Genomic DNA, 15172 nt, shown 5'->3' with positions numbered 1-15172 from the left:
ATCTGCCCTGATTTGTTGAAAACGGGAGGCGTACGCTTGTTTTGTGACACTTATGCTGTTCATAATTGTCACAAAAAAGGCGTACGCCTCCCGTTTTCAACAAATCAGGGCAGATAACGATATCGTTCCAGATTATGGTTGGCTAGGAGCGTGCTATGCGGTGAAGTTGATTTCTAAGAGTGTAGGGTTAATGTTACCCCCAAGTGCACTCTTAAAAATGAACTTCACCACATAGCACGCTCCTAGGCAACCATCATCTCGAATGATATCGTTATCTGCCCTGATTCGTTGAAAACGGGAGGCGTGCGCCTTTTTTGTGACACTTATGCTGTTCATAATTGTCACAAAAAAGCGTACGCCTCCCGTTTTCAACAAATCAGGGCATATAACGATATCATTTGAGATGGCGGTTGACTAGGAGCGTGCTATGCGGTGGAGTTCATTTTTAAGAGTGTAGGGGTAACATAACACATCATATCCTAAAGCACGCATACTATTACTATGAAAATTTACCCGGTGGGTCTTTGCAGAGTATTAGATTATCCATTGAACTGCTCACTGAGCATATTGAGAAGGCCTGACAGAGAGTGATATCCTACTAGGCTCTTCTCAGGAGGGGACTCCAGTATCTAATTGAAAGCGAATATATATATATATATAAACGAGTTTTTGAACAGACATCAACGCTACAGGGCGGCTAGCGTAAATACTTAATATATGTCTTAGGTATTCGAGTTAATTCCAGTTTCCACATAAGTTCAATAATATTCTGTACTAATATTGAACGTTATCGTAACTTATCGTAACGTTATTGTAAGCCAGAACGTTTCATGACGCTGCATTTTGGCCCGCACTGATAGTGGAATAATGTTCGCGTTTCGTAGAAGCTGTGTGTGTGAATGATGCCTGCCAAATTTGTTATAAACAAAACTAATTGGCCTTCTCTCTATCATTTCAATTGTTCACCTTTTTTGTTCGCAATGTTCTAGTATGGGCTTTATGAGGGCATTTCCCACTATTTCGCTCGTCCATGATATAGTTGGGTGTCAGGTGCAAAAAGAAATATCCCGAGGTTAAGACGCTGGTGATGGTGATTGATAGAAAAAAAAACATGAGGCGGTGAGTCGCGACTAAATCGGACTCACCGCCTCATGTTTTTCTTCTATCCATCGGACTGGCTACCCCATTACGGGCTGGCTACGTAGCAGCAGCAACGAAACAGAGTTCACGTAACAGACTGTGTACAAAATGCACCAAAACAAAAATCCACCTGATTGCAACAGTCATAGCGCGCGCACGCATTGGTGACGTTATAAGAGATTCAACACTCGAGCATTTAATATTCGCTTCCGACAAAGGCTGGACTCCATGCATTTATGAAATTAAATTAGGAAGGAGATAGTTAGCGTTTTGTCAGCTATAATTTGATGGAGTAAGAGAAAGGGGGTAAAGAGGGGGTCACATAATGTACTCAACAATACATAGAAACATGTAAACTTTAGGGAAATTAAAAGCGTGCAGTCTCATATTCATGGTAAAAACGTCTCTTACGTCGGAATTAGTCATACGAGATTATCGTTTAGTGCGAAAGTCGGTGGATAGGTTTTGAAGTCATCCAGTTTAGTTAAATGACTTCGCGATGTCAAATAGTACAACATCAACTACTGCCTCAATGATGACAATGACACGGGGTGTTTCACCGCTTTAGTTGCGGTACCATATCCTGTTACATATGAGACGTTAAATGTGTGATATGGGAATGAGATGGGGATGAGTGAAGATGTAAAGGCGACGTTCCATCGCAGTCGGTGCGTGAGTGAAATGAAATAACGGGGACACTTCACCGTCTGCGGCTGAACGTCGCCTTTACACCTCATTTTGGAGGTAAATTGGACCAGAGTAACAACAGAGTTTGCCCAACCTGTCCCCAACGACCATTGAACATATCCTCATCTCGTGACCTGCCAACGATACACGAGGGAACGACACACACATACACACTTAGAAAAAAGGGTGGAGCGGTTACACCTTTTAGGAGGTAATAGTTGTCGCATATGTTGTGCATAAAAGGTGGCAAAGTTCTACCTGCTACACTCTTAAAAATGAACTTCACCGCATAGCACGCTCCTAGCCAACCAACATCTCGAATGATATCGTTACCTGCCCTGATTTGTTGAAAACGGGAGGCGTACGCCTTTTCTGTGACAATTATGAACAGCATAAGTGTCACAGAAAAGGCGTACGCCTCCCGTTTCCAACAAATCAGGGCAGATAACGATATCATTCAAGATAATGGTTGGCTAGGAGCTTGCTATGCGGTGAAGTTCATTTTTAAGAGTGTACCTACGAATGATAGAGTTACCGCTTCTGATTCGGTGAGCGAGGGGGGCGTACGCCTTTTTGTAACAATTTGGATATATGATAATTGATTTTACCACCCTTTTATACACCTTTTTTCAGACGCTATGTTGACCTACACGCTTAAAAATGCCGCATAGCACTCTCCTAGCCAACCGTTATCTCGAATGATATCGTTATCTGCCCTGATTTGTTGAAAACAGGAGGCGTACGCCTTTTTTGTGACACTTATGCTCATAATTGTCACAAAAAAGGCGTACGCCTCCTGTTTTCAACAAATCAGGGCAGATAACGATATCATTCGAGATAACGGTTGGCTAGGAGCGTGCTATGCGGTGAAACTCATTTTTAAGAGTGTAGGTGGTAACTATAGAAGTTACCACCTTTCACACCCTTTTTTCTTAGAGTGTAGGTGCCAGCTAGATGCCATTCAAATTGGGAGTAGATTTACACGTAAGGTGATTCAGCTTATATTTGTGTGGTGACATGCTACACGTGCAGCAGGGTAGGACTGCGGATAATTTGGACCACCTTAATTTACTAATTCTGACCGTTTGACGTGTGCCGGAACTCTCCGACACACGGTGCTGGAGGCAATGTTTACCTCCCCCACATTGCTACCGTCCTCGGCTGGGACACTGCCACGGGACGGGACTGGATGCCATTGATACTAGACCGTCTACTATGTCTAAAGACACTGGACCTTGGTGCAAACTGGTACACCAGCGCAGTACTCCTTGGTCCATTATGGGCTTCCTAGCGACAACAGACCTACTGCATGAACTGCAGGTTACTGATTCTAGTCAACTGGCCCCGAAGTATTTGTCTCCTCGCTTTATAATATAAGTCATAGACTGCAAGGACGTGTTCATGAGAAGCCTGTCCACGGTATCCCGGCACGATTGTTGCGGAAGTGCGAGGAGACGCAGAGCATATTAGTCGAGTTGAAAGAAGATGAACAAATGCAAAAGATACACTAGCTGCGTTTACATGGACGAATATGCCAACTGAAGGCCCCCAGTCGACTGATCGTTAAGGTGGACTGGCGACGAGTTACATGCATAGGTCGGCGCAATCATGATCGCAATGCCTTATCAGAGCCTGATGATCGCGATCATGAGTGCGATCACGAAGCACTGGCAAGGCTGCCGCGATCATGATCGCGCCGACCTATGGTTACATGATTGTCGAATAAGGCACCATAGAGCTGCAGGACTCAGTAGACTGATCCTCGACTGAAACTTCACCCTCCTCTTTGAATTGTAACCTTGAAATGTAGATATGTTACACACAACTTTGTCGCCGCGTGAATTCTTTTACTTCTCCAATACTTTTGCAGCGTTCTGGCACGCCATACTTTTCATAACCTGACAGCAGTGACGTATGGGATGTGGCTGAATAAGTCGACTGATGCGGTTTACATGGCTGAGTTCAGTCGACATTTGTCATCTGAATCACCCAAGCCGAGCGCGTTAGCTTTACTGTGTCGACTTCTCTTTTAAACGACAATCGCATCCGTCCCGGTCGATTCCGAAACTATAGTGCCACGTTCATCACTGATAATAACACTGAAAATCCGACGCGAATTGGTGGCCTCGTTCCTGTGCAGTTTGATGTAACACAATGCAAGAGCAGACGACGCATATTGAGACTATTCCGGAATTCCTTCACTGGAAACGTCGCCCGCGCAAGGCCAATCAGTGAGCGCCCTTTGGTGCGGACGAGACCAATCAGGGAGCGGCTGGCGGGACCTTAGTAGCCTTGGCGCCCGACCGACTGACAGGCTTGCGGGCGAGCCGAAATACTGGGGGACCGCGTCTGTTCTGGATCGGCTTGCGGAATGTTGTTGCGGGTTAGCGTGGGACGTGCTCGTACGGCCAGGAGCGTAACACCGTGTTTCACGCAACATGGTCACGTAAGAACTCACTCTGGTAAGCGAAAGTCGGCGTATTCACTGAGGACTTCTCGCATATTGGGATGCGAAAGCCATGCAGACGACCACGACGACCTCGACAGTCGCCTGCGATGTGCTCCCATTTGTGTTCGTGGATTACGTCACCACATGTGGTGTTAGCTGCAGAGGGAGTGCGAATCTTTAAAACTCGTTTATTGAATATGTAAGCTGTCTTCGGAAGAGAAACTTTGCCAAGTTGGCTGTGAAGCGGTGACGAACATTACCATATCGGTCTCATACATACGTCCCCAGATGTGAAAGTCCCTTTAAGTCGATATAACCCGGTTAACTGGCAGATGATAGATCGATTTATTCAGTTAAGTCGACTTGTGTCGCCTTCATGTAAACGCAAGTACTGACGGGCACAGTCCCTAGAATGCTGACAATAATGCCCTCCTGTCACCTTTCGGCAGTGTAATGGGTACGACGATTGTACCTATACACTAGGGAAAGTATTTTGTGGTGAACTGAGCAAGTCCACAATGCACGTCCTTATTCTGGCTAAAAACGGTAAAAAAAAAACAACAAAAAAACGTCGCTTGACGTACTTCAGAGCTGAATTTAGTTACTTAATTACTTTAGTTACTTAGAATATTTCAGGGAGACACCCCCTGTATGTGTGTTTCAGTACGGAAACTTCTGTAGCCAAATTATTTTTATTAGACAGAAAACAATACCGTTTGTTTTTTATGAAGGACAAGTTGGTAGTTAAGAAAACCAGTAATTAGTTTGTAATAAAAAGTATGCGACAGTAACGACGACCAGGTAACTGAGAAAAACGACGTGGATTACGATGCAGTCAGTCAAAACACAGAAAGCCGCTACTGTTGAAACTGTTAAGCCATCATCAAGAAGCAGTAGAGAACTTGGAAGTAAAGAATAAAATAAAAGAACATATGGGGCCTGGGACACCCGAGAAGAAGTCGCGAATGATTGTCGAGCAACAGACGTGAAAAGAGATCGTAAAATTAATACGTATACCTAACAATTATTACATTAATACGAGCAACGTAATCCGGACAGAATAGGCTCGCAAATAAAAGAAAAGAAACAAAATAACGTTGTAGTTCTTAGAATTACCATGAATCTATTGAATCTATAGCTTTGGATTGGATTGGAATAGAGTTAAAAATAATACGAAGAATATGGCTGCACGAGTGAATCTTCGCTTTATCATTTATACGTTGTATTTGTTGATAGCTAGTACTCCATATGAGAAACGGAAAAAGCGTGGATCAGAGAGCTTTCGTCTGTGTGTCGTGTGCCCAAGCTCCGGTTCTATTCATCATTTGTAAGAAATAAACAATGTAACGTAAGGCACACAACAGCTGTGTTCGTATTATCAGAGTTCTTTATTATCCACACTGTGACTTTCGCATAAGGTTGGGAGACGACATGCGGATTTTGATTAGATATATTCGGGAAGAAATGTTCCTCTTTGATACACGGCAGGGGCCGGGGATTTTGATGCAGTCGCACCGCATCATAGAATGAAGCACTGAAGTTACGGGTTGTCGTGTTTGTCGCCTTAATGAAGAAGGTATTGCGGATTGGAACGAAGTAAAATTTTCATCTTGAGAGAGTACAAGAAGTTTGCACAATACATATAGGATGCTGTTGTGACGACGATAGTTCCACATCATTATCATTTCCGCATCTGATGATGGTAATGTGCATACCTAATGACGTTGCTAATAATTAGGACGCATTCATAAATTGGTGAGACGGCGCACTTTTATTTGTCACAACAGGATGTGGTTCACCATACTGAGAAATCATCCCCAAAAATAATAATAGTAAGCAACCCATTTTTACAACGCTTATATAGTGGCTTAACATATGGTCGGCAAGGTAAATCCTAATAGGACTACTTTAATAATGCAGAACCTGTCGTCTTGTCGCGCAGTAACGTAACGCAGGCGCTCTTCGACCTTCCGACATCTTCAATAAAGGCTAGAGCCGGACCGGAAGAGAATCTGCGCTCTAAGAAAAAAGGGTGTGAAAAGGTGGTAACTTCTATAGTTACCACCTAGGTCAACATAGCTTCTGATAAAGGGTGTAAAATGGTGGTAAGAGCAATTATCATATATCCAAATTGCTACAAAAAGGCGTACGCCCCCCTCGCTCACCGAATCAGAAGCGGTAACCCTATCATTCGTAGGTAGCAGGTAGAACTTTGCAACCTTTAGGCACAACATATACGACAACTATTACCTCCTAAAAGGTGTAACTGCTCCACCTTCTTTTTTTTTTTTTTTTTGTAAGAGTGCGCACTCACACAATAAGCTGACCAAAGGTGTCGATGTTTGCCCTGCATTGTGTTCAGGTTCTAGTAACGTTTCAATCATCCATTCTTTTCATTGTTCTACACGACGAGTTTGCAGGCAATACTTTCCGGGCAGGCTGCAACAAATTAATTGGTACAGGAAAAAGAAAAGTCGTTTCGAATGCTTGTCCCATAATGCAACACAAGCGCCTGTTTTGCCACGCAAGCGTATGCACGATTTCCCGCTTGCGTTCTTTGCGCAGTTGTAGCCTTGCCTATACAGATTAATAACCGCGATAAAAACAAAAACGGTCACGTAGATTCGATAGCTACACTCCAAGAAGAGAACTTCATCGCATATATCCACATATATCTTTCGCCGGCTTCGTCATGTCTGGCACTTCACGCCGTCCAATGCTTCTTGCATCACACTCTTAGAAAAAAGGGTGGAGCAGTTACACCTTTTAGGAGGTAATAGTTGTCGTATATGTTGTGCCTAAAGGTTGCAAAGTTCTACCTGCTACCTACGAATGATAGGGTTACCGCATCTGATTCGGTGAGCGAGGGAGGCGTACGCCTTTTTGTAGCAATTTGGATATATGATAATTGCTCTTACCACCATTTGTGTGTAAGCGATTAACTACAAGATACAATTAAGAAGAAGGCTTTTAAAAATTATCTCATTCCAACCTGATTCTGAAACATGTAATAAACATGGGACGCACCCATGCACGTCCGCCAAAGAAGGGACTCTTGATATGTCGTACATGAGCATTGTGTCCATGAACCTCACGAAAACTGCATGCTGTCCTCTTGAGCAGCAATTAGCAAGAACTACATAATTCGCAGCAGTTCCTGTGGCCAGTTGTGGGCTAGCTCATATGTGAAACAACCAAGTATAGTGTCACGCTAATTTAGGCTTATTTGCATTCATAGGTATACTGTGCTTCCTTTACATGATAAGAAAACTTTGTGTATACTAAGTAGTGAAGCCCTGTTCAGTTTGGTACAATTTCCTTTGGCATCTTCCAACCGTAAATGTGAGGTCTCAGATGTAGTCAAAAGTCTCAATTAGGACTTAGGAGCCATGCAGGAAGTGAGAAGCTATATAGAGCGAGATATGAAACGAATGCAGCACCAACTCCACATAAAAAGGGATCTCAATTTGCTTGTTACAAACGTTTATTACAACGTTTATTACAACGTGTATCGTAAAGAAGGGCAGCAATTTATCAGTGGAGCACGTCAAGCTTCCAGTGCTGTTGAGTGCTAAAAATGGGTACAACTGGAACTGATCGAGCGAGAAGCTATACAAAAGCAGTTGTCCAGCGACGCATATATGCACACCTAATGAGCGATTAACGAGTCCCACAGCGTGCTCGGTGGCGGAAGCGTAGAGCGAATTGTGTGGTGCAAACTACCATGCGTCCAGGACTCTGAAACTGAGGCCAGACGCTCTGACGTCATCGTAGGGCTAGGACACATGGTTTCTGCATCCAGGGATTTTTGTGTGTGTTTCTACAGCATATCTCATAATACGTTTATTTAGCCCCCCCCCCCCCCCCCCCCCGGCGACAAAAGACGCTCTGGAGAAAAAAAAAAGTACATACACAGAGTGACCCGACCGTTTTGCTCCCCTTTTCAGGTTTTCTGATAGGCTTTATTCAAACACATGATCGGATACAGGATACAAGTCTACGCTCCAACGACTGAATAGCGATGATGACGTGGGATGATTCCAATCTCTTAAAAGAGAACTTGACCACATAACATGCTCCTAGACAACCATCATCCCGAATGACATCGCTCTCCCACGTGATTTGTTGAAAACGGGAGGCGTATGCTTTTTGTGACTTGTCACAAAAGGGCGTTCGCCTCGCGCTTTTCACAAATCAGGAGCGATAACGGTATCATTCTCTTCCATGGTTGGTCTTCGGCGTGCTATGCGGTCAAGTTCTGTTTTAAGAGTGATATACGCTGCAACGCATAGCGTTGAGACCGAATATTGACCGCGCCCTTAACCTAAATACGGTGTGCTGAGCTCCCGGCGCACGTTAAAGAACCTTCAGGTGGACAAAATTGATCTACACACTCTAAAAACAGAACTTCACCGCATAGCACGTTCTGCGCCAACCATTGCTACGAATGATAGGGTTATCGCTTCTGATTCGAGGACAGAAACGGGCCCACGCCTTTTTGTGTCACAATTATCATATATCCAAATTGACACAAAAGGGTGTACGCCCCCCTCTCTCTTCGAATCAGAAGCGATAACCCAATAATTTGTGGCAATGGTTGGCGCACAGCATGCTATGCGGTGAAGTTCAGTTTTTACAGTGCAGACCGACCACTATGGCGTCGCTCATGATCACAGTTATCTCGCGACGTAAAACCCACGAATTATTGTTACCATTGCCCTATGAATTCGGATGACGCTACAAATTTGTGAAGGGCTCCATAGTATATATCGTCGCTGTCACTTTAAATCCATCACAAAGTATGCTTCCCGCACGCTAGGCTACACACATCAGCTCTGTCAAACGTTTGGCCAATCTGATACAAAATATGCAGTCTCAGCATCGGATTTAGACGTGTACAATGTTACTCTGTTGACTGAGCCAGTGTAAAAAATAGCAGCCCGATTCATCATCGAGCGATCTATCATGAGGATTAACCTTAGCCTATAGATGGCTAAAGTTAATACCCTGGGGACTTAATCACTCGCACGTCTAACGAGCTAACGAAGGGCGGGGCACTCGTCGTGCACGGCGTTCTTCGCGCGATACGTGAAGGGCACAACATACGTCACGCGCCCGTCGTTTTGAACAATCTTGGGTAAGTTACTTCTAGAAAGTAACTGAGTTGCAGTTATAGATACTTTCTTGGCTAAGTAAGTAAGTTACAGTTATAGTTACTTTCTTGGTCAAGTAACTAGTTAGAGTTACAGTGACTGTGAGAAAGTAACTTAGGTACATTACAGTTACTTTTTATAAAAATGACCATGAGAGGGTGATACAATCGTTAAAAACATACATTCATTTACATTTACTTAAGTGCGATAAAAGTATTATTGCACTTAACCAGAAGCTGTATAAGTCAATATGTGGCTCTCCCACAGGGAAAAATACGTACGTAAAAAAGGATAGAACATTTATTCGAGTAACTAGTTACATTTTGCAGTTACATTCACAGAAATAGTAACTAGTTACAGTTAAAAGCTACTTTTCTTGAAATGTAACTAGGTACTGTAACTAGTTAACCCCAAAAGTAACTAGTTACAGTTACAAGTTAAAAGTAACTTAGTTACTACCCAAGACTGGTTTTGAATTTCCCGCCACTCGTGAACTCGTTAGACGTGCAAGCGATTAAGGGCGGCAGTCAGGCCAGAGTCTCGAGTATAGAACGGTTTATTGACAACAGTTGCAGGTGCACGCGCGTGTAGGCTGGGCATTACCGTCGTCGCCGAGCAGGGTACGCTATACACACTCTTCGCAAAGATAACTCCACTGGGTTAGTTTCAACTTGCATGGATATTCCGTGATCACTGAATCACTACGCATCTCACAACCCACAGAAAATCAGCATCACGCTGCCCTGCCGGCATGATTGGAAAATCAAAATAGGGATAGATCGTATCGATCCGTCACCCGACGAATTCCGCCGGGAGGTTGGTGTGTTGGTTTTAAAAAAAATGATATTGAGAGGGTGGCCCAACTGTACTTCTGGCCGGCTACTCCAGCACGCTTTGGGTGGCGACGTGTCGCTACGAGATTTCTAAAATGATGGCTGTCCCACGAGAGTCCTCAACGTGCAGAGCTTACATTCATACAATAAATCATCGCATTTCGGCACAATACACTGAAACGCGGCGCGAGTTAGGAGAAAAGTTTGACCGGAAATGCTACGATATGGGGCAGTCTTGGATATAGGACGGAAAATACTGACGAAAAGTGTTTAATATAGAGCGAAAATGTTCCGTAAAGGAAGTTTTAGGTAGGATAGCAAGATACTGAGAAACTTATTTTGAGATGCAGCGTCGTTCAGTGTTGGCATACTCAAGGCTTTAGAGCGCAGTAGTCGGTGAAGTATTCTTCACTGTATAGTATGATACAAAAATGGTATATTCTCTACGATACGCCCCAAATGCACAAAACGTAAACTTTGTGTGCCAACACAAAATCTGCACATTATAAGGATAGTTGACCAAAATTGATTTCCAGTATCATTGAACGAGTAAGAACAAGCAGTGAATGCACAGTTACCCGTTGGAAGGCATGATGATGGAACTGTTTTATGAGTTAGTAGCTCTTTCGTATGAGCGGTTCTCATGTAATAAACCCTCATGTGCATGCTACAGTGCATCCCTGATTTGTTATGGACCTTCAATCTGCAGGACGTAGGTAAACGTATCAACAAAAGCACATGACCTTCGTTAGACAAGGAGCTCAGCATGGGAACACGAAGCTGGGGGCACACCAAACACAAGCGCACTTGCAGGAGACCCAGCTAAGGTTCAACAAGATCATTCGTTCATCGTCGCTCGTGATCACTTCGAAATGACGTCCGATACAAAATTGGCGTCCTTTCCACCGCTAGCTCTGCACGGATCGTTTTTGGTTTGTGTGTGCTCATTATACGTATTACCGAGTAACTAGGCAGCTTAGTGAAAACAGTGTGCGATCAGTGCGACGGGCATAAAATACAGGTGTATGCTGTTCCGACAGTTTACCTGCATCGCTTGCGTATCTCCTGCAGAAGTTTCGTAGAAAAGACACTTTCCAGAGCATCGAGATGGTGGGACCAATACAACAGCAGACGTGGGCCGCCAAACCCTTAGTGGTGCAACAGCAGCCACGGAAGCCGCCGATCAATCGGGTCTCCTCGCCCATGTAGTGCGCGCAAGACAGCATCGACTGGCCGTTCTAAAACGGTGGGGACCACTCGATATCGGTAGCTTTCCCCGTCGGGATCTGTTTCGACAAATTTTCACCAGGGCTAATGGAGGCGGTCTTCCCTCTGCCGCAAATGGGAACTCCTCTAATGGGAGTTGGGAACCAATTTCAAAGGACACACCTCCCCAGGGGTTCTATATTGGACAACGTGGGAAGCAGCCGACAAGAAGTGCAGGATCGATCGAGGGAAGAAGTCTCAAGGGTCAACATGCGTGGCACGCAACACGCATGGTCTATCATAGTGGTCTACAGTTACGGACACGGATGAGAAGTGATAAGAAAATCAATGTCCTTTGGTGGCTCTTTTGGGCGGTTATGGCTTCTCACAGCAGGTGTCGAGTAGAGAGTGACGATAGTTCCGGGAAAGCATTTTTTCAAGAGCCTCGTGCAGTGAAGCACCTGGGGATGTCGGGAAAGCGGCATCACAAACAACTCCCAAAAGAAACGTACTTCAAAGTACAGGTAACATCACCGAAGGTAAGCCTATACATGACTGGCAAACCTGTGAGAAATAAGTAATGTATGCCAGCGCGCGAAAACAACAAAGCACACGATACGTGATGAAAAGGAGAATCGTCGATGACTCGGAAAAAAAGGTTTATAGGCAGTCGTCATACAGACGCGAGCTTTTTAGTTATTCCCGCGCAAATGCGTCCTCCCTTTGCAGTCACCTACCTGAAGCTACATCGCAAATGCACCATTATTCGAAGCGTGAGCGATAAAATTTGCGCTCGGGCAATGTGAAATCAGCGAGAAAAAAACAGACATTTCGTGTAAATATAGGCGCTAGAGTGAGCAAACAGAACAGAACAGAAGGACCAATGAAACGCGACGCACGTTGGATTGAAGCGGCCGTGTGACAGGCACGCTCGAACCAGTGCAACCTTTTCTGTACCAAAACAACCAGCTGAAATCGCTATTAGTTGCTCAGAAACTTGTGACGCACCGAGCGCGTATCTGCAATCCTTCTACTGCCTCAGCCTTTGGTCTAGATCGACCTTCACATGAAAGACCTCTCCCGAAACATACAAACCATGCTCATGGAGTTAGGAACCGGACCTGCATTCATCAACCTGCAACAATATACGATTGGGTCCGTGGATGACGCAAATGGCACACACTGTCAGCAAACTAAAACTATTGAACATATCCTGTCGTCGGGCCCTCCCGTCACGTCCTGAACTGTCGGGCATACAATGAGGTGCGGTAGAAATACCCTATACGCATGGGCGCCGTTAGGGGGGGTAGGCTTGCCCCCCCCCCCGCGGGTCTCACCTTTTTTTTCGTGACTTTGCGAGAGCCCTGCCGACGTGGTCAAGGCTGCACATCTCTGAAAGTTCCCGCCGTATTTCTTGTACTTTTCTTTTTCGTTCCGTCGCCCAGCACACGACCTGTCCTAAATAATGTGCTGCAGTGTCCAAGCAATGAAAGCTCTGGTCACATCACAAGGTACGCGTTGCGTTACCGTTAATCAGTTGACGTACTGATGGTATTCAGAGTTATTGCGCAAGAGTGAGCTTTTAGAACGACACCCTCCCCCGGGGGGACTGTGCAGTGGCGCCCGGGTCAGAGATCTTGCCCCTTCCTGAAAAATTGCCTAGCGGCGTCCCTGCTTATACGCACTCCTAAATGGCACTCTGGACTATGTCCTACATTTCGTAACTTCGCGTTCCCCGTGCGTCGACTGCGGCTAAACATCGGCTTTACCCCCTTTGTTTCACCGTAAGCTGCACTCTTAAAAATGAACTTCACCGCATAGCACGCTCCTAGCCAACCATAATCTCGAATGATATCGTTATCTGCCCTGATTTCTTGAAAACGGGAGGCGTACGCTTTTTTTGTGACACTTATGCTGTTCATAATTGTCACAAAAAAAGGCGTACGCCTACCGTTTTCAACAAATCAGGGCAGATAACGATATCATTCGAGATTATGGTTGGCTAGGAGCGTGCTATGCGGTGAAGTTCATTTTTAAGAGTATGGGCCTTATAGCAACACAATGCTGTGCACAAACCTGCACTATCACAGCTGCCATTGAGCCCATCCTCATGACATGCCAACGACATACGCTTATGTGTCAACTATAAGCCATCGACGCCAGACCGTTCACTATATATATATACGATTATTTGACCTTGGTGCAATCCCGCACACTTGCGCCTGGCTCTTCGATCACTTATAGCTTGTCTCCCAGCCACGGACCTATACTGGACGATATGTAAGCCTTTGCCCCGCTACATTCGCGTTCGTGTCATGCTGACTCATCAAATCATACCGACGCACATGAACTGGGGTAGGGTCCCATAGCCTAGGCGGGGAAACACTCCATGGCATAATCATTCATCATTTGATTCTCGCTGTCGTTGTTGCACCGTAGAAGTGCTTGCGCCGAAAGACACACGAAAACTCGTCGCCTAGGAAACAGGCCTTGCGCGAGGACCCCTTTGACATTGCTTTCTAATTTTGCCAACCCCTGCCCATATTCCTATGAATGCCACCATAAATCCTCGTTGTCCTTCATCTCAATCTGCTTTCAACCTTCATCTATAGTCTCCACTACATTCATGACGCTGCCTATACACAAGTGAGGCCAACAACGGCAAGCCGGTCGACCGACACCACCTCCTTAGCCTTTCGCGAGCACCGTCTTTTACAACATTCTACGGGTACCCGTGATTGTAACGCCATTATGTTATCCACAGGGATGACGATGCAATGTGACTGACATCTAACATCCTGGTTGGCCAGCGCTCCATTGCATCCGAGAGAGGTGATCGCACTGAAAGGAAATTGAAGGGGAATTTATGGGACGCGAACTTCCTGCAAATCACGCGTCGAAATGGGCAAGCGAATAAAAATATCTTCGTTACGATGTGTTTAGGACTGGCAGTTTCCAAATGTCTGCAAGATGAAGCGTTTCCAAACATGCTTGCCTATCTAAAGTATACTGTGGATCAACAGGAGGCCTTTTATTCGTCAGCTCTGGGATGACGTCCTCGACATTTTCTAGCAGAGTTGGGTCCTCGCGCGATCATAAATTCTCCAGTCTTCCCCAATGGTGCAAAGAGCCTTCCCTAAATTGATGGACGGTCGCTGAGGCAGAAACAATTCTCCCATCCTTGGCAGATGGTAAGAGCTTCTGGCGCTCTTTCTGAAATCGTATTTATTCCTCACGACCGACAACGCCGACAAGAAATCCAATGAAGCGCGCCCCGAATGTGCGCTTGATGCATTCACACGTTGGGGACCCGAGGCGTTTTTCCACCGGGAGATTAACACCTTCCCAAATGCGCACTTGCTCGCTTTCTAGGCCCTCATCCTGTCAAATGACAGCGTGCGACAAAGCAGAAACGGGCAATATGTATGTAGTTGCAAGTTTCTGGAGTTAAAGGCAAAAGCTGTTTCTTAACAGTGGGTTGTCAACGGAACTTCAGCATGAATAAGAAAGGAGCGCCAACGACTCACGGAGAACTCGTGCAGGCTCTGCTCTTCATCTTCCTCCTTTGCTTCTTCTTTTTCGCTTGTTTGTGAATGAAATAATCGACACGACAACGTCTTGTTATTAGTGTAGTTGTGACGGGTTCTGTATTCTCACTTCAGTCATTCCTCCAACTGCACACTTCAAATGGGTCCCTGCAGGAG

General features: G+C 45.2%; 1 protein-coding gene across 14 annotated transcripts in view; it reads right to left on the bottom strand.

The window, feature by feature from the left end:
- The window catches only part of LOC135377647 (dual specificity calcium/calmodulin-dependent 3',5'-cyclic nucleotide phosphodiesterase 1A-like), a 250537-nt gene that overhangs the window by 73890 nt on the left and 161475 nt on the right, over window positions 1-15172 (bottom strand). Inside the window, exon 1 of one of the 14 annotated variants that reach the window (XM_064610235.1) lies at window positions 14996-15005. The exons of 12 other annotated variants lie outside the window; for them this stretch is intronic. The gene's annotated coding sequence lies outside the window, so the exon portion shown is untranslated. Of the gene's footprint in view, window positions 1-11307; window positions 11325-14995; window positions 15006-15172 lie in introns of those variants that run through there. One more of the 14 variants, XM_064610233.1, reaches the window with a different exon arrangement.

Source organism: Ornithodoros turicata, chromosome 1 (assembly GCF_037126465.1).
Source record: "Ornithodoros turicata isolate Travis chromosome 1, ASM3712646v1, whole genome shotgun sequence".
NCBI lineage: Eukaryota > Metazoa > Arthropoda > Arachnida > Ixodida > Argasidae > Ornithodoros > Ornithodoros turicata.
Note: the sequence above shows the minus strand (reverse complement) of the source record. Positions and strands in the feature narration are given on the sequence as shown.